General features: G+C 43.2%; 1 protein-coding gene and 1 pseudogene across 5 annotated transcripts in view; one reads left to right on the plus strand and one right to left on the minus strand.

The window, feature by feature from the left end:
- The window catches only part of LOC147313991 (chloride channel protein 2-like), a 190,858-nt gene that overhangs the window by 29,672 nt on the left and 138,364 nt on the right, over positions 1-22,822 (plus strand). The window lies entirely within an intron of this gene.
- LOC147313992 (uncharacterized) lies at positions 13,661-17,776 on the minus strand (annotated as a pseudogene).

Below are 22,822 nucleotides of genomic sequence, written 5' to 3' on the forward strand. Positions count from 1 at the left end.
TTTTGTTGATCATACATTTTGTTGCCATTTTGAAACATAATCTCTCTCCGTGATGAAAACCCAGCTGTCTGTGTGAAGATGAGTCCTCAGGTCCACCCAGCTCTGCTCTGCACTTCTTGTTCCCTCTCTCCATTGCTCTCTGTGTTCGAACTGTAGCTGAAACATCTCCCCATTTTATTTTTACCGCAGGTGGGTGTTTGGTTTTTTTTGGGTTTGGGTTTTTTTTTTTTTTTTTTTTTTTTGTAAGTATGGCACCTACGGCTCAGCTCATTCTCCCAAAGCTGGTCCCCTGCGCCACTCTTCTCCATGATTTATGTGTGCATGTGTGTCGAGTTGCCAATCTTTGAGGAAGGACAGATATGAGAGTGTAGGAGGTTTTTTTTTAAATTGCCTTTCCTCTGTCTTTGCTCTCAAATCTCTGAGTGCAGGTGAGAAGCTATGCTCAAATAGCTGATATTAAGCTCGTGTGTTTGTGTGTGCGTGCATGTGTGGGTGGTAAATTGGAAGGAATGTTTGTATGAACGCCACAGACTGTATATAAAAGATTTACTTGGCCACTGTGACATTACCCAGTGGTTTTAAACTCTGGATTTTGAAGCTTTAACGTTAGCCCTTTGGCTGACGACATGTTGGGTTTTTTGAAGCCAGAAGTGACTGTGGTAGTGTCAGAAACGATTGACTTATCCTCTACACCCTACTCCCTGCTATAATGGTCATACAGCGTAACTGAACTACAATACATAAGCTATAGTAATACTCACTACATTCAAAAAGTGCAACCAAATAGCAAACCAGCTAGCATGACAGATTTTTGGAAGTCCATATTTGGATGAGAGTGTGGAGTCCAGAGTTATCGGCAAAGGCTAGCAGCCCACTTGGGTCCCAGTAACGTAATTTTTTTTATAATCAATACTCAGTTTTTTGTTTTGTTTCTTCCTTTACTTTACTACACTAAAAGAGTGGAGATGATGCCTTGCAGATACCCGTCAGCTACAGCTGCCTTTTTATAAGTGACCACACTCTAATTTAAGGACCAGATTACTAACCAGGGCAAAATAGCACATGAGCCTAATCTCCAAATAGCACCCATAAGTGTGGTTAGTTTTACAGACGATTTACAGAAGTTGTGGTGTTTTTCAAACACGGCTGCATTCAGTTCATTTCAGTCTTGTTAAAGTATCGTGTTAAATATCTGCGCTATCAGCAGTCAATCTGCATGTCACAAATGCTAGGAAATCAGTTTGTACACTTGATTTAATTATTACACTACCTATATTTTTGCCTTGAGAAAGGAATTTCCAAAAATGCATACAGTGCTCTTTTTAAAACAGTTTTTTTTTTTTTTTTTTTTGTTTTTGTTTTTTTTTGTTTGTTTTGTTTTTTAAACACCAAGTTTGTGCTGTTGCAGTGTGTTACTAAATCTAATCCAAAATCCAGATGGGTGTTATATAAAAATTCTAAAAGGACATTTTATTTTATTTTTTATTTTTTTTAATAAAAGGGAAGTTGGTCTCCTGCTGTTAAGCCAGGCATTTCAACATTTCTAAACAGATTCAGCCAAAATCCTAAGTAGATAGAAGTTTTTGTATCATCTCCTTATGGCTGCATATTGTGTCTGTTTTAGCGCAGTAGTAGTTAGCATGCATCTATAATCATACGTGTGCATGACCTGTATTGGTTGTAAACTACCAGCCTCAGCCGTTCTCATCCTCAGAGTCCCATCCTCCTCTGCTCTCTTGTGAGGGAGGTATTTATAAAAAAAATAAAAAATAAAAAAAAAAAGTGGCACAGGGAGGAAAACCTGTGGGGGGTTAGGTTTTAACTGCCTTAAAACGCTGCAGGGCAATGGTGCACTACATTGGGCTCAAGCATGGTAAATGGACTGATTCTTATATAGCGCTTTTCTACTCTCCTGGAGTACTCAAAGCGCTTTGTACAACATGCCTCATTCACACCTACTCATACAAGCACTTCCTTAAGTGCAATCTAACCAGCATTCACACTCTGATGGACAAATCGGAGAGCAACTTGGGACTTGCAGACTGGGGAAGCCAAGGATCGAACCACCAACCTTCCAGTCAGTAGCTGATCTGCTCTACCACCTGAGCCACAGCCACCCCATGTGACACACACAAGCTTTTTCTCTTTTTTTTTTTTGTATTTTTGATGCAGTGATGGTCTGTTACATTGTCTGGCTTGGGTGTGCTGCAATTTGATCAACACATGCCACCTCTCTCTCACACACACACACACACACACACACACACACACACACACACACACACACACACACACAATCCAAGGACAGACGACCTGGGAAACACCCAGCTCCTGTTGCAGTAGTCGTATGTTCATTATGACACTTGAACGCACGCAGACGCTGATAAGAATGTGGACATTGGACACAGTATCGCATCCATTAATGGCACTGCATTGACAGACTAGCGCCTGCTAATATCTCGCTGTTTGAGCCTGAGTGGTGACAGAGGAATATCAGAGCGCAAGGATTTTATGGACACACATACTGTAAACCACAGCGTGAGAAATATCAGACCTTGAGAAAGCAGGAGGTGGAAGTGTTATAAAATGTTTCGAATGCTGTTGTCATCTTCTGCTGCTGTGATAAAACTTTGTTACTTCTGCCCTTAAAATGTTGACACTCCTGAGCTTTCAGACACAGTTTTACTGTAGCTGGCTTGGTTTTCAACAGAAAGAATTTATGGCTTTAATTATAATACTTGATGATGTACGTCTATTTTGTAGTTGATCCAGGGTATTGCAACATGACAAATTTGGCTTCTTTTATCATATTGATACACTTGTGCATATACAAGTCCTACATTGTCCTGGTTTTACCCACAATGGTCTTGTTTCTAAAACATTAAACTTGTATTCAAGTTTAAAAAGGAAGTCTTTCAAACAGACCTATGCTCCTTAGAAACCATTAAAATGTAATGGCATAATTGATGCAAATGCAAGGTGGCATTTAGAGCTGACTTGCTCATTCATTAGAAATCAGCCTCCTGTGGTATAGCTTCGAAACCTTCATCGTGATATAGAATCGACTTTAAATAAGGTGCAGTAAAATGGAAGGCAAGCCATTGTTTGGCACCTCTTTAAACGTATCCTTGCCCAACATTGTTTTTTTTTATTTATTCATATATATATATATATATATATATATATATATATATATATATATATATATATATATATATATATATATATATATATATATATATATATATATATATGACGATGCAATAGCTAGAACTTGTTGTACTCAGTCGGTTTTCTTTCCTACATTTGAGTAAAAGTGCTGAATATTTATTAGATCCATGAATCCTACATGATCAGCTCACTTTCAATCTTGATGGGAGAGCAATGCAATTACACCATCTCAAAGTGCAAACTATATTCTCACCCTCTGCTGCAATGCTCTACAGGGATTCAGTATCGTAAATGAAGCATTAGGGATGGAGACACACACTCACACACACTCTTTAGCCCAGCACAAACAGCACTGCTACTGTGACTAATAAATACTAACCGAAATTGTACTGGTATGCATTTGAGTCTGTGGGTGTGGACATTGATTGCCTCTTGTACCTCTTAGAACATGATAACCCCACTAAGCATGTATACAAAGCCCACAGTGACCATAGCATGACACATTCACATACTCGCACAAAGGACATATTTGTGTATGCATATCTAAATGCCCTGTTGATATAGCCCTTAATTGCTTGTTTTTATTCTCCTCCATGCTGTAGGAGCCACTCAGGGGTATTTGCAGTAACAGTTAGCAGTGCAGGCGGTTGTGGCCTGTGTGAGGGGGTACTGCCAGTATCAAAGGATACTGATTTAATCAGGTGTGTGTGTGTGTGTGTGTGTGTGTGTGTGTGCGCACTTTTACAAATGACTTGCACTTGCTTTGAGACAGATGGGAATCATTAACCTTAAATTAATTACAGCATACACCTCTCTCTCACTCCCCGACTTTTCTCTTTTCTAGCAAAGATGCGCTCGGAGGCAGCCGCATTGTCTTCCACAAGACGATTGAGTGTGGGGACAAGCGTGGGCGTACCTTGTGTAATACAGCAACTCCCACAGAAAGTCATTCTAAAGCCAAAAGTTAATCATTTTGGCTCAGAGGGCAGGAAAGAGCAAATTGAGGCTCAATAGATAAGAGTCTGGAAAACTCTTTAGCACTTCTTTAAAAAATGATAATGATAGCAGTGTATGAGGATGTATGGATCTGCCACTCCACTCCAAAGTCATTAAAAGGCCTGTGTTGTGTGTGACAGTTACAGTGACAGTTAATTTACATGGCTTTAGAATTGTGAAGTCAAAGCACATCAGTAAAACAGTTTTATTGTAACCTTTATTAACACAAGCTGCGACAGTGACTCTGCAGGAAATGAATCTGCAACTGACTGATTTAAGATGCCAAACATCTGGCAATTCACCGTTCCTGCCTTTAGTTGTCCGTCATAGTACGCAGAAGAATTTTGTGAAGAACTGGTGACAGCTGGTTTGATATCCAAGAAATCAGATGCTTCTTTGAGACACAATGATAAATATTTGCTGACACAAAATAAAGATTATTGTGGCCTTTCTTTTTTTCTTTCTTTTTTCTGCATCTTTTTATCGTCAGGCCTGTATTGCATTAACACCAAAAGGTTTAGGTACAGAATCATTTTACATTGTGGGCCACATACTGCTCATTTTGATCTTACAGTAAGTGGACCAGACCAGCAAAACTCCCCTTAATGTCAGTTTAAAGATGTTTAACTGCATATTTAATCTCTGCAATGATTTAGTGAAGGGGAAAAAGTTCTTGATAGCTCATTGTGCAGACTGTCCTATAATTAAAGTCATAAAAGTTTTACTGTACATTTATTGTAAAAAAATAAAATGCCTTCTATGGCAGATCGTAGAAACGGGAACTTTTCTTTCATTTTACTGTTTTTCTTCTACTTAATTTCTGTGGCGTATGAATAGCCATGGGGGGAGGGAGGGTGTCTTTATTAATTGGGAAAGCTTTAAAAGTTCTGAAACTACAGTTGAAAGATTACTTTTACTTTTTTTTTTGGTGCCTTTATTTTTTCCAGAGCTGGCTAGTGGGCCGTATTTAAGTCTTTGCTGGGCTCTATGTTTTACACCTGTGATGTACAGGGACTTTATAAAGTTATTTTAAAACAAGACGCAAGATACTGTGGCTCCATAATGTAGCAGTTTACAAGTGAAAGATTCCTGGTTTGATTCCAACTGGAAACACAAATCCCTGTGCGGATTTGTCAGGAAGGACTTCCTGGGTAAAACTCTACCAAATCAAGACCACGGTGACCTTATGTGACAAATTAGCAGCAGAAAGTAGCATCAGTTTCAAACATAAGCCATTGTGGGCCTTAACTTTTGTGTGGATGTTACTTTTACATGTATCCATCCACCCCTGCCACCTTCGTCCAAAGGGGATGACCCTCCAAACTACCCTGACTCAAGCATCCATGGAGGCCCTACACTGTAACACAGTGCACAAAGGATCTTCTGTAATCCCAGTACCACACACCACAGCATCCTTCCACAGGTCCCACGGATGTCAAGGACATGTATTCACACATTTCTCTTATGTAACCCTGTCAAAAACATATGGGTAGATAAAACCAGTGCCTTAGTATATCTCAGCCATGCATGGATACACAAACATAAGTTCACATGTTGTACAAATTAGTCACAACATAACAGTAAATCCTCTGTTTCAGGAAAAAAAATTACTACCTTAAGACTTTTATTAAGGGCAGAGATTCAAGCTGTAGGGGGTTGGTGTGTTTGGCACAAGTGTAGCTCACATGGCTCAGTGGACTAGCCGTGGGGCATTTTGATGAGAATCTCCTCGCCTGTGTTTGTGTGTTCCAGTGAAAGCAGCACAAGTAAAGGTAGCCCGTGACCCACAGTGCAGAGGCTGTACTGACATTCGTCTCATTGTGCCCTAAAAATATGAAGTCCTCTTTAGATGAGATCATACAGCCTGTGCCCACGAGCAGTTCAGCTCTGCTCTGCTTGCCTCTCATTATATGGACAGCGAGTGTGGACAGATTCTGTGAAATGTAGTGAATGTCAGCAACATAAAACCTTCAGGTTTCTGTGTGACTTCTAAGCTTATGACTGTCTCGTAGTTTGCTCAACTTGGGTAATACACCATGCACAGCAGTTCAGCTAATGCCCATATCCGTGATATGCCAAGTGCAGACTCGCACAATACAAATGATTGTGAAATTATACAAATTATTTTGCACTTTTAAGTGATCCACTAAGCATGCTGGATAGTATTGATTAGACGTCTGGTTCAACATGGTGATGAAACTGGAAGGCTTTAGTAGTTAAAAATGTGTGCTCAAACTTTTTGTTGGCTATGTGAATGCAGTGTTAGTCTGTTACATATCCACTATGCGAGTTAAACACTCATTATTGTCCTTTCGTACTTTGACAAAAGGCAGCTGCTTTGTTCTGAGTGCTCTCTAAACTGTTGGTGACCTCAGACTCTGATCCGGGACCAGTTCAGTCACGTACTCTCTCCATCACAGGACTCCCCTCCGGAAAGGACTGAGCTCTGCAGTGATAATGTTGGCGGGCTCACTTTTAAATAAAAGATTAACAACGTTTTGGATGAGAGATCACTTATTATTCAATGTTACGCTGTGTATTCTTGAAAAATTAATACCGTTAACCCTCACTTAACTCTGTTTGATCGCTAACTTAGCAAATCTGATTTTTCTTTTTTTCCTCTTGAATGTTCTGTACTGATATATGGTGTTCAGTCGGTCATTCTACAAAAACCTAGAGCGATAACTGAGTGGATCGATTTAAACTTACAGTATCTATATTACCAAGTAGAAACATCTTATTTTTTGTAACTAATGCCACAATCATGATGAATATTAAGAGATTATTATAGTTTGGCGCTAGCATTTCAAACAAATTTTCAATATCCCCATAGAATGAGTCTCTTTTGGACTTTGATTACCTAACATTTCATTCGCCAGCTGTATTTGTGTTAGGTCCTTGGCAATATTTTTACATTTACATCTGGCTAACTTTGTTGTTGTGTTTGTTTGTTTGTTTGTTTTTCCATTTGTGAAGTGCACCACCTGGTTAAAAGCATGATCATTATTTAAAGCATATTTAAAGCATGTTTTCATTGCATCTATTACTTTTTTTTTTTTTTTTTTAAAGCAAAATAAAACGTATCCATCAAGAACTTTTTCTTCTTTTTTTTTTTAGACTGCTAAGCTAGGTTAGCTAGTGTACTATAGCGTTAGCCAAACTCCCTTAACTTATTTCTCAACTGTCAAATGTTTGAATCATTTACTGAATTACAACTGTCACTTTATGAAAATGATTTATAGCCAGACATAAGGAAAACGGTGCATTTTTATTTTTTGCTTCCCAGTGTGCCGTACTATTATAATATCATGCAATTTTCTGTTTAAGAAGCCGTTACCCTACTTTCTTCCTCCTTTTTAATTTCCTCTAGGTGTCTGAAAGTACTCTGATATAACTCGTCAGCTAAGTGGATTTACTGAGGCGCCAGTGTGGAGTGGTTTCACTATCACTGGTCCAAGTACTTAATGCTCAATGATCATTTAATTTTCAAAAGGCCATGCACGACTGATGACAGATCAATATATGTAGAGTGGCCGTGTTATGAAATGGGGATCACGGAAGATTTTAGGTCTTTCTCTGTTTTTAGTGAATGTTACACCACAAAAGCTGATATTATTTCCTGTTTTACGGTATGATCAAATATATTTGCCGGTTATTCCCCCCCCCCCCCCCCCCCCCCGACTTGTTGTCATCAGGTGTATAATTTTAAGGATTGAGTTGTTTTCTCTTTTTCTTGTTTCTAATCTCCTCCCACGTGATAAAGCTTAAGCAGCTAATCTTTTATAAAATGGGGTAAAAGTCATTCCTCCGTGTGTGCGTGCACGTGATTTTTGTCGGTCTGTGTTTTGGCTCTGTGACTTTCGGTGTTAAGCAGAACTCTGATTTTAAATTCAGTGAGCACTTCCTGTTTTGTGAAAAGGCTGTTCTTAATCCCAAATATCCATTCCATTCATTTAAACTACATTTATATCTGTAAATTTATGCATATTTGTATTAATCCGTGTTATTTTCTTTCCGGTCCTTCGATTGGACTCTGCTGTTCCTCTTGTTTTTGTTTCTCCTCAGTCTCTCTGGTTCTTGCCATACTTGTTCGTCGTCCTCTTCATAAACATTCAGTAACACCCCTTCTGTTAACGTTGCTTCTCATCATCCTCTCTTCCATTTCTTCTCCTTTTTTCCTCCTCCTCATTCCTCCCTCCCATAATCCCCTTCCTCAACCTCCTTATTCTCCTCCTCCCCTGCTTGTTCTTTCTCTTTCTCTTCCTTCTCCACCTCTTCCTACTCCCACTTCCCATCCTGCATCTTCTTTCCCCCCCATCTCTTCCTCCCCCAATCTCCCCCTCACTTTTCCTCCTCCACTTCCTTCTGCTCTCCTTCTCCTGTCCCTGCTTTTTGATAGTCATATCCTCTCCTTTTCCACTTCCTCCTTCCTCTTCTGCCTTGTACTAATTTTATAATCTTGCTTTCCTGAAAGCAGAATCCATCTATTATTATTATTATTATTATTAATAATAATAATAGCTTATTAAATGGGAAAATTGAGGCTAGAAGTGCAACTACTTTAAATCACATCATTTTGAGCATAGATGGAAGCGGTTTGGGATTTTCATGAGCAAAGGCAGGACTCTTATTAGATTAATTGGTAAAGGGGTGTTGCTGGTGGGTGGTGGTGGTGCAGTGCAGCAATATGCTGAGAGCTGCAGGTTTGTCTCACACGCAGGTTGATTGAATATTGTCTCAGGCAGCCTTTATTTCATTAGAGATATTGACACAAAACTGGCCTGCCTGGCACTAAATGGTGGCCTTCTTCTTGCTCTTTTCGTGTGTGTGTGTGTGTGTGTGTGTGTGTGTGTGTGTGTGTGTGTGTGTGTGTCTGCAGCTGTGAGCCTTTGTCGTATTCATGTTTATCCTCTCACCTGGGTCTGTGTCTGACTTTTCTCACATGCTTTTTTTTTTTTTTTTTTTTTTTTCCTCACGCTTAGTGGAGTCCTGTTTGTGTTATGATTCTCATATTTCAGCCCGTCTTTCTCCCCGCGTAATGTTTTCACATGCTCTTGCCGTCGCCCTCTCTGGAGGGTTCACACCACTTGTTGCACGGAGCCCAGCCTTTGTCTTTTGTGCCGTTTTTCTGTGGATTTGTCTATTTTACTGTGTTTGTGCGTCACTTTCTCAGGCTAGTTATTGTCACAGCTGTGTTTTCTCAGTCAGATGTCACTGATGAGTTTGCCGGACAGTGTGGCCTCAGCCCGCGTCTGTGTGAGAGTGTGAGAGTCGGGGCCGGTACAGGGCAGTGCCATGGCGGTGTCTTCCCACGTCCTGACTGAGCACGCGTGAGAGACGGAGCAAACACTGAGGGTCATTGTGCGTAGTCGTCTTTTCTCAGCTTCTTTTCTCACTGGGACTCCATTGTCTGTCCTCTGACTGTTATATTTCATTTCATCTTCAATTCAGCACTGGCATTTGAAAATGAAATGTTGTGGTAACGTAGTGACGCAATTATCAGTTTCTAATCAATACGATGAGTTGGAATCAGCCGCTGTCACAATATATTGCTAGCACATAGCTGGTCTCACAGAGCAGCAATACATTATAACTTGACATGATAACCTTACTTACCCATCATTTATCTGATAAACACCTAGGAGTCATGAAGAGTACCCCTGATGAGTCAAACAGGCTGTCGAATCTGTTAGAGCGCCTACATATTTTCCTAAAAATATCGATATTTGGCACCTGTGTGTGTGCGTGTGTTGGACCTGCTGGTGGTTGGGATGACTGAGAAAGATGCAGAAAGAATCAGAGACATATTCAGATTACCTAGGGTGTATATTCTGATTGCCATGCCCTTAAACCAGGCCGGTAGCCTGATCAGTTATTTGAAGGCTGTCATTTAACCGAGCAGCGCACGATCACATTCTGTACATAGGTGTCTGTGTGCTAACCTGTGAGGAAAGAAAGCTGCTCTTCCCTGAGTAACCTGATATCAGGTGTGTGCCTGGTATTTAAAATAAAATGTAGGAAAAAAAAAAAAGGCAAGTAATAGTTTTAAAAGACTTCTAAATACTCACAGTATATTTTTGCAGGCTGTTTTACGTTGTCTGTTACAGTCCACTTATTTTTGCCTGATGTTTAATTTTTAATTAAATTTTTTTGACTGGTTGATTTGTTGAATTTTTTTTTTTAATATTTCATTTTTAATAAGCCAATGAAACATCTTAACAGGATTGTCCCCTTTATTAGTTGCTCTATTAGTCCAGACGACCAGGTGTCTTCATGTGGGACTGCGCAGCAGTTTTAATCCCTTTGCCTTTCAGTCTTCCAGATTTTGATTGGCTCATGTTTTTAAAAATCCACATGATAAAATGGGTGCTTTTCCTAAGTCTTACTTTCCTGAATGCCTGTCAAGACAAAGGCTGTCATTAGAGGTTAACGTTTCACTTTCTGCACTACTCTCAAAGCAGAAAATTGCAAGTCCATCGCAAAGTCACAAGCTACACAAATGTTTGTTGCATGTGATGTAAGCTACTGCAAAAAGGAAACGTAGCTCCGATAAGACTGGAAACTTGTAATAACTGGTTGAAACTGGTGGAAGTTAAACTCATAATAAAATTCTGAGAATTATTTGTGAGTCAAAAAGAGACGTGCCAGTGAATATTTGCATCACTACTGAAATACAAGTGGTCCTTAAATAAAACTGCAACTGACAGTTTACAGTTTTATAGGTTATCCATAGAAATATCCATAACTTAGTCTTAAGATCTTCAAAAGAAGCCAAGTGGACTTTTTCATGTTAATGGGAAGGTTGACATCCCAACTCCCACTCCCCACACACAGACACACACCACTATCTGTCTGTCTGCAAAACCATTTACCTAATGGGAATCTCTTCACCACAACTTCCTCTTTATGGACGCCCTCACTGCAGTGACCTCAATCTCACTACTTTGTGTCTGTGTGCGTGTGTGTGTGTCTGTGTTTGTGTGTGTGTGCGTTTGTTTACAGTGTGGGATGGATTTTATAGGTAGGGGTAGCCTGAAGGAAAGAACACACTGTGAACAGCATCATGGTGGTATATGTTTAGAAATGTGTCCACTGTGATGGAGCGCAGTTATTGAATAGCAGTGCATTTGATCTTGTTTTGATATCAGATTTCTGTGTGTGTGTGTGTGTGTGTGTGTGTGTGTGTGTGTGTGTGTGTGTGTGTGTGTGTGTGTATTCTTTCTGTAAGGCCTTTATCTCTGGCTGCCACTTTATTCTAAAACTGTCAATTTTTTGGTTTCCTCTTGTAGAGGACTGAATTATTCATGGCTAAAATGATAATAAGTGCTGAGTGAAATTAAAACCCGTCCAATTGTAAAGTGATTGGCTCATCATGGTGTAACTGATGGATTGTGTCTAGAGGACACTGTAGACTGTGGTTGTGCAGGCACCGCTATAATGTGTTTACCACCATCTCATATGGTCGTGTTATCCTAGGCTCCCATTAGCAGTTGCGTCAGTAGCTCGCATCTAAGTTGCGAACTCAGGACCCAGCCACGCTACACCGTTAACAGTTATTTAGCCTGATATATGTACAAGTTACTGCATTTCATTTACAATGCATACTTCCTGGTTATTACATTGATCTTGAATCACTGCTAGTTTTTTTTTCCTGTGACACTGTGATTAACACCTAACACTATTACTTGTAGCACTGTCCCAAATACCACTTGCGCTCCAGATATTCTGGGCAGCTTGCTGCATCAATTAAAAAGGACTTTATCACTGGACTCTTTTTACACTACAGAAGGACCTCAGCACAAAACTGTGCTGTTCATCATACTTCAGTTCATGTTGCTGCTGCTGACAGCAACAATGTTCATAGCTTTTCTTTTTTCTTTAAATACCACTTTTCGATGATCGCTGCAGTGGCAGTGTAGTTTCAAACTTAAAAAAAATTGAAATTGAAATACATTTACACTGAAACACAATGTGAATAGTCGAATATTTGTGTCCTCTTGTAAATTGATTGAAAACAGTTCCTTCTGTGGAAACCTTTTGTGGTTTTCAATTGATTGTGTACTTTTTTTTTTTTTTTTTTTTTTTTTTTTTTTTGAACAAATGCATATTTTTCTCTTTTTAGAGCTCTTTATTTGTCCGCAAAGATCCTTGTAACTAAAACCCAACTTAAGATCCAAGACTGTGGCCATGTAGGTGGTTGCACTTTGTTATCCCCTAAGGGGGAACTGTTTCCCATTGCCATTTAAACAGTAACAACAACAGAAAGGCAAAAAGCATGGTAGGTCCTTGTCTGCAAGGTTTAGTGCTAATTTTGTTCTCAGTCACTACTCTGATCTGTGTTGTTGAAGATCTCAGCAGCTGTTAATCAAGACAGATCGTTAACTATTTCTATGGGTTGCCAAATGTGCTTAAAGGTGATCAAAAGGAACACAGAAACTACTGTGTTCCTTTTGAACACAGTAGTTTCCCACAAGTTACCCACAATTAATTTACTTCAGTTTAGCAAATTTTAGCCAGCTAGCTTTGTCTTGTCATCTGTATGTTTCTCGACCTCCAGGTCAGTCAGCTTGCTGTATCGGAGTTGGCAGTGTTTTCAGCCTTGTGTTCATACACATACCGGTTATGTACTGCCAAACATCAACATCATCAATCGGAACAAGCACTTAAAGTTGTGCTCTAAAGTGAAATGAATGGACAGAAATGCCAAGATAATCTGCTGAACACAAGGTGATTAATTGGAGGAATGCAGTTTGAAAGCATTTTTCAAAACCACATGTGGCTTTAAACCTTGGAAGGGACGACCAAGTGATGAAGTATTTGGAAGGAGCAGGTTTGCAGTTTGCCAGCAGTGCTGAATGTGCCCAAGTAAATGTGGGTTTTCTTAATGAGGCAACAGGAGAGTGCAAGTTCCACACACGCATGTGCGCGCACACACAGTCCACAGGTGAATATCAGTGCTTTGCAGTGTCTGTGGCTTTTCCTGTGGTGGTTGTTAAGACGTGATGCTAATACCAATGTGCAGCTGCCAGTGCGCCGTTGGAACTGATTACTGGGGCGAGTGAATGAAGCAGGAATGGACAGAGAGAGAGAGAGGGAGAGGAAGAGTCATACAGTCTCTGTAGCACGACATCGGTGCTCGTCTGTCTACGTGTAACTGATATGAGGAAGTGAGAGACTGCTGCGTATTGGACTGAATAATCTTATTCATTTAACTGAAACTCTGGAACATAATTAAACAGCGTATTGCACCAACTGGAGCTGAAGTCGTTTAAAGACAGGGTTGTGGAGGTATGTAACAACGACAGGAGAGGTCTCAGTGTCTCACTCCAACAACTTTATTAACTGACAGAACTTCACATATAGTCAGCGCCAAAATCTCCACCCCCACACTTCCCTTCAACTTGTGTGTGAGTGGAGCCACCTGGTGGTCCGCCACACATACCCCCCCTTGAACACACAGTCAGGTCTCCATTCAGTCCAGGACCCTGGGTCTAAGCAAACGACCCGCACGACTGAACCTGGGAGGGAGAGAACAGGCAGAGGAAGGTCCATCCTGTGAACGAGGCTGGTGAAGGCGAGCAGGAAAGGCAGGAGGAGGCTCAAACGTTGGTGGTCCGGGGGTAGTCCTGGGGGGAAAACCAGAGACTGTCAACCCCAGCGCAGGAGGTCTGCCACGGCGAGGGGCCTGGGCCGGCACTACATCACTGTCCGGAAGAACATGTGCTGGTTTAAGTCTGTCAACACACACAGTCTCCCTTCGACCCCCAAAATCCAAAACAAAATGTTTCTGGCCCGGTTCAATAACCCTGAACGGGCCGTCATACAGCGGCCGCCGCGGTGTCCTGTGGGCATCGTGCCTGACAAAAACAAACTTAGCAGTCTCTAAAGTCTTTGGAACAAAGGTGTCAGGCACGCAATGGTGCACCGGACCAGGAACCCGAAGCGAGTGCAAAAGCGGGGTGAGAGAGAGCACCGATGGATCGAAGCAGGGAGGAGGATTTTCAGGCAAGAATTCTCCAGGCACGCGGAGGGGCTGACCAAACACTAGCTCAGCTGGGGAAGCGCCGAGATCCTCCTTAACCGCAGAGCGCAGCCCAAGCAAAACCCACGGGAGGCGGTCAACCCAATTGCCATCCTTTAAGGAGGCGCGAAAGGCAGCCTTCAGCGACCGGTGGAACCGTTCACACATCCCATTAGCCTGCGGGTTGTATGCGGTTGTGCGGTGGACTTTAGCCCCCAGTCCATCAGCCATGGCCGACCAAAGCTCGGAAATGAACTGGGGGCCTCTGTCTGACGTAATGTCCGCGGGTGGGCCGAAACGCGAGACCCAGGTCGACAAAAACGCCTTGGCCACCACTGCTGCGGTAGTGGACGCCAGGGGGACCGCCTCCGGCCACCTGGTGGTCCGGTCAACAACAGTCAAAAGGTGCGTAAAACCTTGTGACTGCGGCAAGGGACCCACCAGATCACCACCACATGCACATGATCGAAACGTTTGCCGGGTATGAAGAACGGCTCCAGGGGCGCCTTGGTGTGTTTATGAACCTTCGCGTGCTGGCAGGGAATGCACGCCGACACCCATTCCTTAACAGATTTGCGAAGGCCTGGCCAAACAAATTTAGAGCTGACCAGTTTAACAGAGGCCCGGACCCCTGGATGAGAGAGAGCATGTACCGAGTCAAAAACTTGACGACGCCAGGAAGCGGGAACCACAGGGCGAGGGCGGCCGGTGGAAACGTCACAGACGAGGAGGGGACCACCGTCCTGCACGGGTCTGTCCTCCAGTATGAGGCCCGTCTGGGTGGATTTAAGCGCGAGGATGTCAGGGTCACCGCTCTGATCGGCAGCCATGGCGGAGTAGTCTATGCCGAGAAAGACGGGAGAAACCAGCGCACGGGACAAACAGTCAGCCACATGATTGGATTTACCAGCCACGTGCCGAATGTCCGTGGTAAACTCAGAAATGGCTGCCAACTGGCGCTGCTGGCGTGCACTCCATGGATCGGAAACCTTGGACATGGCAAACGTCAAGGGTTTGTGGTCCACGTATGCGGTAAAGTGACGACCCTCGAGAAAAAACCGGAAATGACCAGACGCCAGGTGGAGCGCCAGTAGCTCCCTGTCAAAAACGCTGTAATTGCGTTCGCTGTCACGTAGCGTACGGCTGAAAAAGGCGAGCGGTTGCCAGACACCCGAGATTCGCTGTTCCAGCACCGCACCCACCGCTATGTCCGACGCATCAGTGGTCAACGCAATCGGCGCTGAGGGGGATGGGTGGGCCAGAAGGGCAGCATTAGCTAACGCTGACTTAGCATCAGAAAACGCTTGGATGCTGTCCGGAAACCAGTCAACGGGGTCATTAGCTTTTTTACCCTTTAACGCCCCATAAAGGGGCTTCAGCAGATGTGCCGCTCTGGGGAGAAAACGGTTGTAAAAATTCACCATCCCCAAAAATTCCTGCAGTGCCTTAACAGTCGTGGGACGCGGAAATTCCGAAACAGCTCGGACTTTGTCAGGCAACAGAACCGCGCCCTCGGCGGAAACACGGTGCCCAAGGAAATCGAGAACGGGCAACCCAAACTGGCATTTAGACGGATTAATAATCAGTCCATGCTCCGCCAAAAGCTGAAAAACCTGACGCAGATGGAACATGTGCTGCTCCTTCGAGCTGCTGGCCACCAGTATATCATCAAGATATACAAAAACAAAGGGCAGCCCGCGCAAGACCGAGTCCATCAACCGCTGGAAGGTTTGGGCGGCACCTTTCAGGCCAAACGGCATGCGCAGAAACTCGAAAAGGCCGAAAGGTGTAATTACGGCGGTTTTGGGGACATCCTCCGCGCGCACGGGAACCTGGTGATATCCCCGTACCAAATCGATCTTAGAAAAAACCGAGGTCCCCGCAAGATGGGCGGAAAAATCTTGGATGTGGGGAATGGGATAACGATCGTTCTCTGTGACATTATTAAGACGGCGGAAATCCCCACAAGGTCGCCACCGACCATCAGATTTAGGCACCATGTGTAACGGAGAAGCCCAGGCACTGTTCGAACGCTGCACGATGCCCAGACGCTCCATGGTGGCAAATTCTTCCCTAGCGACAGCCAGTTTGGCGGGGTCGAGGCGGCGCGCGCGAACACCGGGGGCCCTACTGTAGTTATGTAATGCTCCACCCCATGCTTCGTCACCGTGCTCGAGAAAGTGGGGACAGTGAGTGAGGGAAACTCAGAAAGCAAACACTGAAAAACGTCACCCGAATCTACTGAGTTAGCATGCACCACGGGCTGAGCACCCCGAGTCAAACAGGGTAATGAGGAAAAGGACACAGCATCAATTAAACGTCTGTTAGCCACATCAACCAGTAGTCCGTGAGCACAAAGAAAATCAGCGCCTATTATAGGCACAGAGCTAGCAGCAACAACAAAGTTCCACTGAAAGTCACGGTCGTGAAAGCAAACAGTCACCAACCTTTCACCGAAGGTTTTGATGGGAGAGCCATTAGCCGCTGTTAGCAATGGCCCGCAACCCTCAGCTAGCCTGTCCGAGCCAGCCGGGGGAAGAAGGCTCTTCTGTGAGCCGGAGTCCACCAGGAAATGCCTCCCCGAGCGTGAGTCCTCTAAGAAAAGCAGCCTTTCCTTGTTGCCAGCGGTCGCGGCTGCTACAGAGCGCTGACATGCCCGTTTCCCTGGGTCTGGAAACTGCAAGGCGGGAGGCAGCGCCGTGCCTTCGCTCCAAAACGCTGGTGATAAAAACAAAGCCCCTTTCCGCGGTGCCGCCGTGCAGCGATTCCGGCCACAGTGGACGAGTCGGAGGGCCCGTGGAGCATCGGTGAGGGGGAGGGGGAAAACGCTGGTGGGTCCTGAATAACCGTCTGGACGCCGAAAGTCCTGGTAGCCAGGAGGATGCGATCTGCTTCTTCCGCAAGGGAGCGGTAATCCTTCGTGGCCAATAGCGGGGAGTTGGCAAGGCCAGCGCGCACTGGAGCCGGCAGCTGTCGAAGAAAGAGGTGGGTGAAGAGAAATCCTCCGTCCTCCGCGCCCAGCAAGGACAGCATGCTCTCCATGAGCTCGAGGGCGGTGCCGTCGCCCAGGCCCGCGATGGAAAGGAGTTTCTCGGCCCGCTCAGCATCAGAGAGGGAGTAACGCCGCAGCAGCAGCCCCTTGAGGGCGGCGTACTTGCCCTGGGCTGGGGGATCCCGGAGGAGAGTCATCACACGGCGGGTTGACAGCGGGTCAAGTGAGGCCACCACATGGTGGTATTTAGTGTCGTCGGCTGAAACTCCACGAAGAGCAAACTGAGCTTCTACGTGCATGAACCATGAAGGAGGATCGTGAAGCCAAAAATCCGGCAATTTAAGCGCCACAGCAAACGCAGCCATCGGCGGAGGTGAAGGTCCGGCGGCCGCCGATGCTTCCAGGCCAGAGCTGGCTTCGTCGTCGAGCCTTAGCATGTTCACTACAGGGGTCACCAATGTGGAGGTATGTAACAACGACAGGAGAGGTCTCAGTGTCTCACTCCAACAACTTTATTAACTGACAGAACTTCACATATAGTCAGCGCCAAAATCTCCACCCCCACACTTCCCTTCAACTTGTGTGTGAGTGGAGCCACCTGGTGGTCCGCCACAGGGTCACTATTCAAGCCCCCCCTGTTGCTCACATTTTGCACATTGATTACATTTATTTGCTTTTGTTTAAGATGTGTGAAACCCCAGTCATTAATCACTAGCCATTCCTCCAGTGTTCACAGCTTCACTGTTTCATTCTTCTTGCTTCTTCCCTCCTGCCCCAACACACAGTTAAAATCTAAATTCAGCTCACACTGTAGGATAGATTCTGTATGGACTGCCAAACTTCTTTACACCCCCTCACACATATATCCACCTACCCCACCTCTTTCTTTTACCCCTCTTTGCATCGTTTCCATCACTGCTGTTCTCCAACACCTCCTGCAGCTTTTCCTGCCTCTTATTTTTCTGTCATCTGTCTACCCGTCGGTCTTCCCCTCCTTTTTCTGTTTGTCCAGCTCTGGGTCAGTGTGAGACAGGCCTCGAGGGTTGGCATGGCAGCTTGGCACAAGTTTGCAAGACTCCCTAGTAGCCCCCTGGGGTCCCTCACAGGAGGATAGGGAAACCTTTATTTACTGTAAATCCTTTTATTACACTGCTCCTTGCTTTCTTCTTGCAGTCTTTTTCTTGGCTACTTTGATTTGCTTATAGTAGTAAAATCGTGCTGGTTGTTAAGCATGTATTTGTTAGACCTTTCAAGAATTACACTCAAGGTTAGTAGTAAATGTTTTGTAGTAAAAGTATTTGACAGTAAAGTTCAAAAGTAGTTTCAAGAGCTAGGTCCACATTGCCGTCAATGAGTTGGACATGTTCTCAGCGGGCTGCCTTTGTCCCTGATTCTCTTCATAATTTTCATGGGCAGAATTTTTAGGTGTAGCCAGCTGGCAGTGTTCTGTTTTGGTGTTCTCAGGATAAGGGTCTGGAACAAGTTGCTGCCCCAAGTGAGGAAAGAGAAATTGACAGATTGCGGCCGTGTCTGCAACAATCTAGTTCTTCTTCTGGTCTGTTTTGGTGAAAAAAAGAGTTGAGGGTAAAAGCAGAGCTGCTGTCAGTCTGCCTCCCTGTCCTCATCAATAGTCACAACCTCTGGGTAGTGACCAAATGAATGAGATCACAGGTTGAAGCAGTGGAAAAGAGATTCCTCAGAAGTGTTTCTTGCCTGTCCCTTAGCCATAGGGTAAGCAGCTCATTTACTACTCTATTATTCTACTATTCTACTCTACTCAGAGTAGAGCTACTACTTTACATCAAAAGAAGCCAGTCAAGGCGGTATTTGCATCTGACTACGATGTCTCCTAGACACCTCCTGGGTGAACATATCCTACTCAGAAGAGGCCCCAGGACAGGGTGGAGAAATTACATCTCTTGGCTGGCTTGGGAACGCTTTGGTATCCCTCCTGAGTGAGTTGAAGGAGGTGACCATGAAGAGGGCATATGCAAAGGCTGCATATTCCTTGATTATACTTGATTATACTATACTATTGCAGACAAAGTCACAGACAGATATCTGGCCTAGTTCTTGAAATTCTCTTTTTTTCAGTTTTTCCCATTTCTCTTTGGTATATGTTTATGTAGGTCTAGTCCAAAAATGGCTGCCTTGTCTGGGAATGAATCAAAATGGAATTCATTAGAAAATACTTAGACCCACATCCAGAACCTCTTCAGAGCTGAACTGAGACAAGTCTGCTAAAACCTTTATCCACCCATAACTTTCTGAGTGATCCTGATTAAAAATACATTTTAAAAATTGAAACTTAATCGGTCACAAAAACCAAGTAAGCCTGCAAGGTTACAAAGAAATAAGCTTATCATAGAACTATATTCTCCTTTAGTCTGCTCGAGGCTAGCACAACAACACTGATTTACTGGCTGAATAATGGCTGGTTAGGTGGCTGTGTGATGAAAGATGGGTATACTCTTTGTGATATTGGGGTATCACATGAAAGTTGGCTAACAGCATATATAAATAACAGCAAGGATACAGATTGCAAAGTATTACATCTGGACATTACGGCCCATCATTCAGTTGTTATTATGGAGAAGTCTGCAGATATCAAACCTAAACCCAACTTCCTTAGACCTGTGTCGTACGGTACAGATTGACTGTAGCCACACTGTGGTACCTTTACCTGGCACGGCTCACACTGGACCTCATTTTGATTCTTTTGAAGGAGTTTCACTTGTCTTTTAAAGTGTTGTAGTCGTCTTTAGTGTTGTCTGTTTTACTTTGTTGAGATAAAAATATCTGTGAGTCAATGTAAGATTGCACAGTTTAATTGTAAAGCGAGAAGTTCTGCCAAATAGTAGCAGATTTGAAATTAAAAAGTCAGCCAGCCATTCAGAAGCAGACAAAGGTGCTGCTGTGCTCAGTAATGTTCTGTGAACATTAAAATCTCAAAGCGGTGCAGTGTTTCCCCACACAGCTTTCTTCTCATTCGGGTGAAGAATCTTTCACCAAATTCCTCCTTCTGTCCTACGCCATCTCACCGCGCACCCTTTCTTCTTCCAGTCCTCTAACACAGTCCCTCCTTCAGATTAAATCACACAATGATTCTTTTAAATTCTCTTCTTCCTTCCTTAAAAGTACATCTTATTGACATAATACTTTCCCTAGTTGCTTACCTTAACCATTACAAATGATTTCTTAACCCTAAATCTAACCATAACCTAACTGTAACCCTCACACTTAAACCACATTTTGAGTCTCAAAAATGCCTTCAAACTTGTGGAAATATAGATTTTATCCCTATAAGAGCTGTCGGTCCAAACAAGTAAAGTAAACTTCCAATTTTTGGGAGGACTGACAGCAGGATCTGAATGTGCCTGTCATTGTTGACCATAAAATCCTACAGTGTCACTCACTTTTCTCTAACCAAGCGACAATAAATCGTACAGCTTTGGCTGAACACGGGTGGTGACACAAAGTTGTCATTCAGACTGCAGGAGAATGTCAGCTTCCACGCTTCCTAGATGCAGCATTTTTTTTCCATTGAAGTTTAAGTATTTTTAACCCATGTGGGCGAAAGTTAACTTCTATTGGTGTCACCCAGCCCGAATTAGTGTCTTCAATAGGCTCTTTGTGTAATTGTGTGAGAAAACTCTACAATTACAGTTGCACTACTGACTCAGAACAAGTTCTTGAGACATGCTGCCCGGCCACAAAGGAAAACAAATGTGTTTATAGATGGCCACAAAGCTAGACAACCATTCAACATGCTGTTCAGACAGACAGCAAGTTAGATTAGCTACATTCAACTTGACTTTATTATTTTATGACAAACTATTTTTCAGGTTTGTTTGTTTTTTCTTATGTTTTTTTTATGTTTAGTTTTTTTTCTACTGTTGGATCTTTAAACCTCTAAGTGAAAGAAGATATCTTTAATATGGTCATCAGAAGCCCCTCCCATGTTCTGTTTGCAAAAGCAAAAAAAAAGCTGGCTTAAAGTTGAACTGCTCCGAAGACAAGCAACATGCGCTAAGGATCAAATCTGATTCATGCAAAGCTACTAGAATAGAATCCAAAAATAAAAATAAAAAGGTAGACATGAGGGGAATGTCATTTAAAATCAAATTCAGTTTAGGTGTGGACAACTGTGTTTACAGTGTACACAAATCTAAACGGAAACCGAGACGATAAATACTGATGATGTCAGTTCAAGTCCAGCAAAGACAATAGAAAAGAAACAAACAAGCAAGAGGGAACAGGTGTGCACGTGTGTTGTGCTAGTCTAGTTCACTGATTAACATTAAGACTCTGTGAAAACTTCACCTTCACCTTCTGTGTCCTCTTTATCTTGACTTGTTTCCTTTCTCCAAACGTTTTCTTTTTTGATAACGGTATCAATAAACCATGACCTCCTGTCTTATCTCTTATCTTTTGATCTTGTTTTCTATTCTCGGAGTCATAAACAGTTTCAGATATCACCTGAAATGTCCTGCATCATTGGCAGTTGTTGTCTTAACACTGTCCTGGGGCGTTTTGTTGCCCTGTCTGCTGAAAAATCTCAGCTTTTAGAGATACATGGTATTAAAGTTTGTTTCAGATTTTAAGTAATATTTTACTGTAGTAAACATGGAAATATGCACTCAATGTACCTTGCCCCTGTGAAATAAAGCACCCTGCCAGAGATCTTCAGATACTGCGATCTGAAAACAGGTGAAGCATTTTTCTTTTCCCCAACATTCCATGTAGGGTTTTTTTTTTTTTTTTGTAAGACTTTACTACATCTAAACAAAGATGAGGAACAACTTGGGAATCATCTATCTGTCTCTGCTGTTATCTTACCTGTTTGAGTGCCTGTCATTAAACAAGGTGACTTGACCCTGGAGTCACAGTTGGTTTCTGCCTACCCAATCCTTGTCCCTTGTTAATTGCATGCTTGTAATTTAGTCTCTGAACTGTGTTTAAACCATGTTAAATAGATTTCGTGGTCTTGCAACAAACTTCCCTTTTGAAAGGACCTTGCTTCTCCGCTTCTTTCCAGCAGCTAATACCTTTAATATCAATACAGGCATTATTTGTCGTCTGTGCCCTCTCTCTTGCCCTTGTGGGCAGGACAATGAGTCCAGGACAGCCCGTTCATCTGGGATCAATTAACCCAGGCATTCAGGCTCAGCCAAATGCCCATTTCTGACTATGCTCAGCATAATGATAGGCTTTCAACCAATAATGTCTTTGTTCTGGATGGGTCTGTTTGTTTTCTTTCTTTGGTCAGATCCGAGTTTCAAGGGGTGCATCTGAGAAGGCCTATTTCTGCCCTCTTGTTTTTGGGTCTTTTGAGTTTCCGTCGCGTTTGAAGCTCCTTACTTAATTAAAACTTAGGGTTGGCGATCATGAATGTGGCTGAGAATGCCATGCAGAATGGCATCTTGGGTTAAACAGCGGTTGGCATTTGATGTCAGAAACCCCAAATCGCTCCCCAAATGTTTCCCTTCTTGATTTTTTTTTTCTTCCTCCGTTTCCCACTGTTTGTGTTCATTCCTGTCCTCCTCCCATATTGGACTTTAACATGGACCCGGTGAGGTATTTCCAGGCTTGTCAGTCTATTAATCCTTTCTACCAAGAAGAGTCTACTATTAAGAAGTGGT

The sequence above is a fragment of the Aulonocara sp. 'chitande type north' Nkhata Bay genome, linkage group LG14 (genome assembly GCF_057382095.1).
Source record: "Aulonocara sp. 'chitande type north' Nkhata Bay isolate Kocher_YH1m ecotype deep benthic linkage group LG14, A_spYH_male_GT1.1, whole genome shotgun sequence".
In the NCBI taxonomy this organism is placed as follows: domain Eukaryota; kingdom Metazoa; phylum Chordata; class Actinopteri; order Cichliformes; family Cichlidae; genus Aulonocara; species Aulonocara sp. 'chitande type north' Nkhata Bay.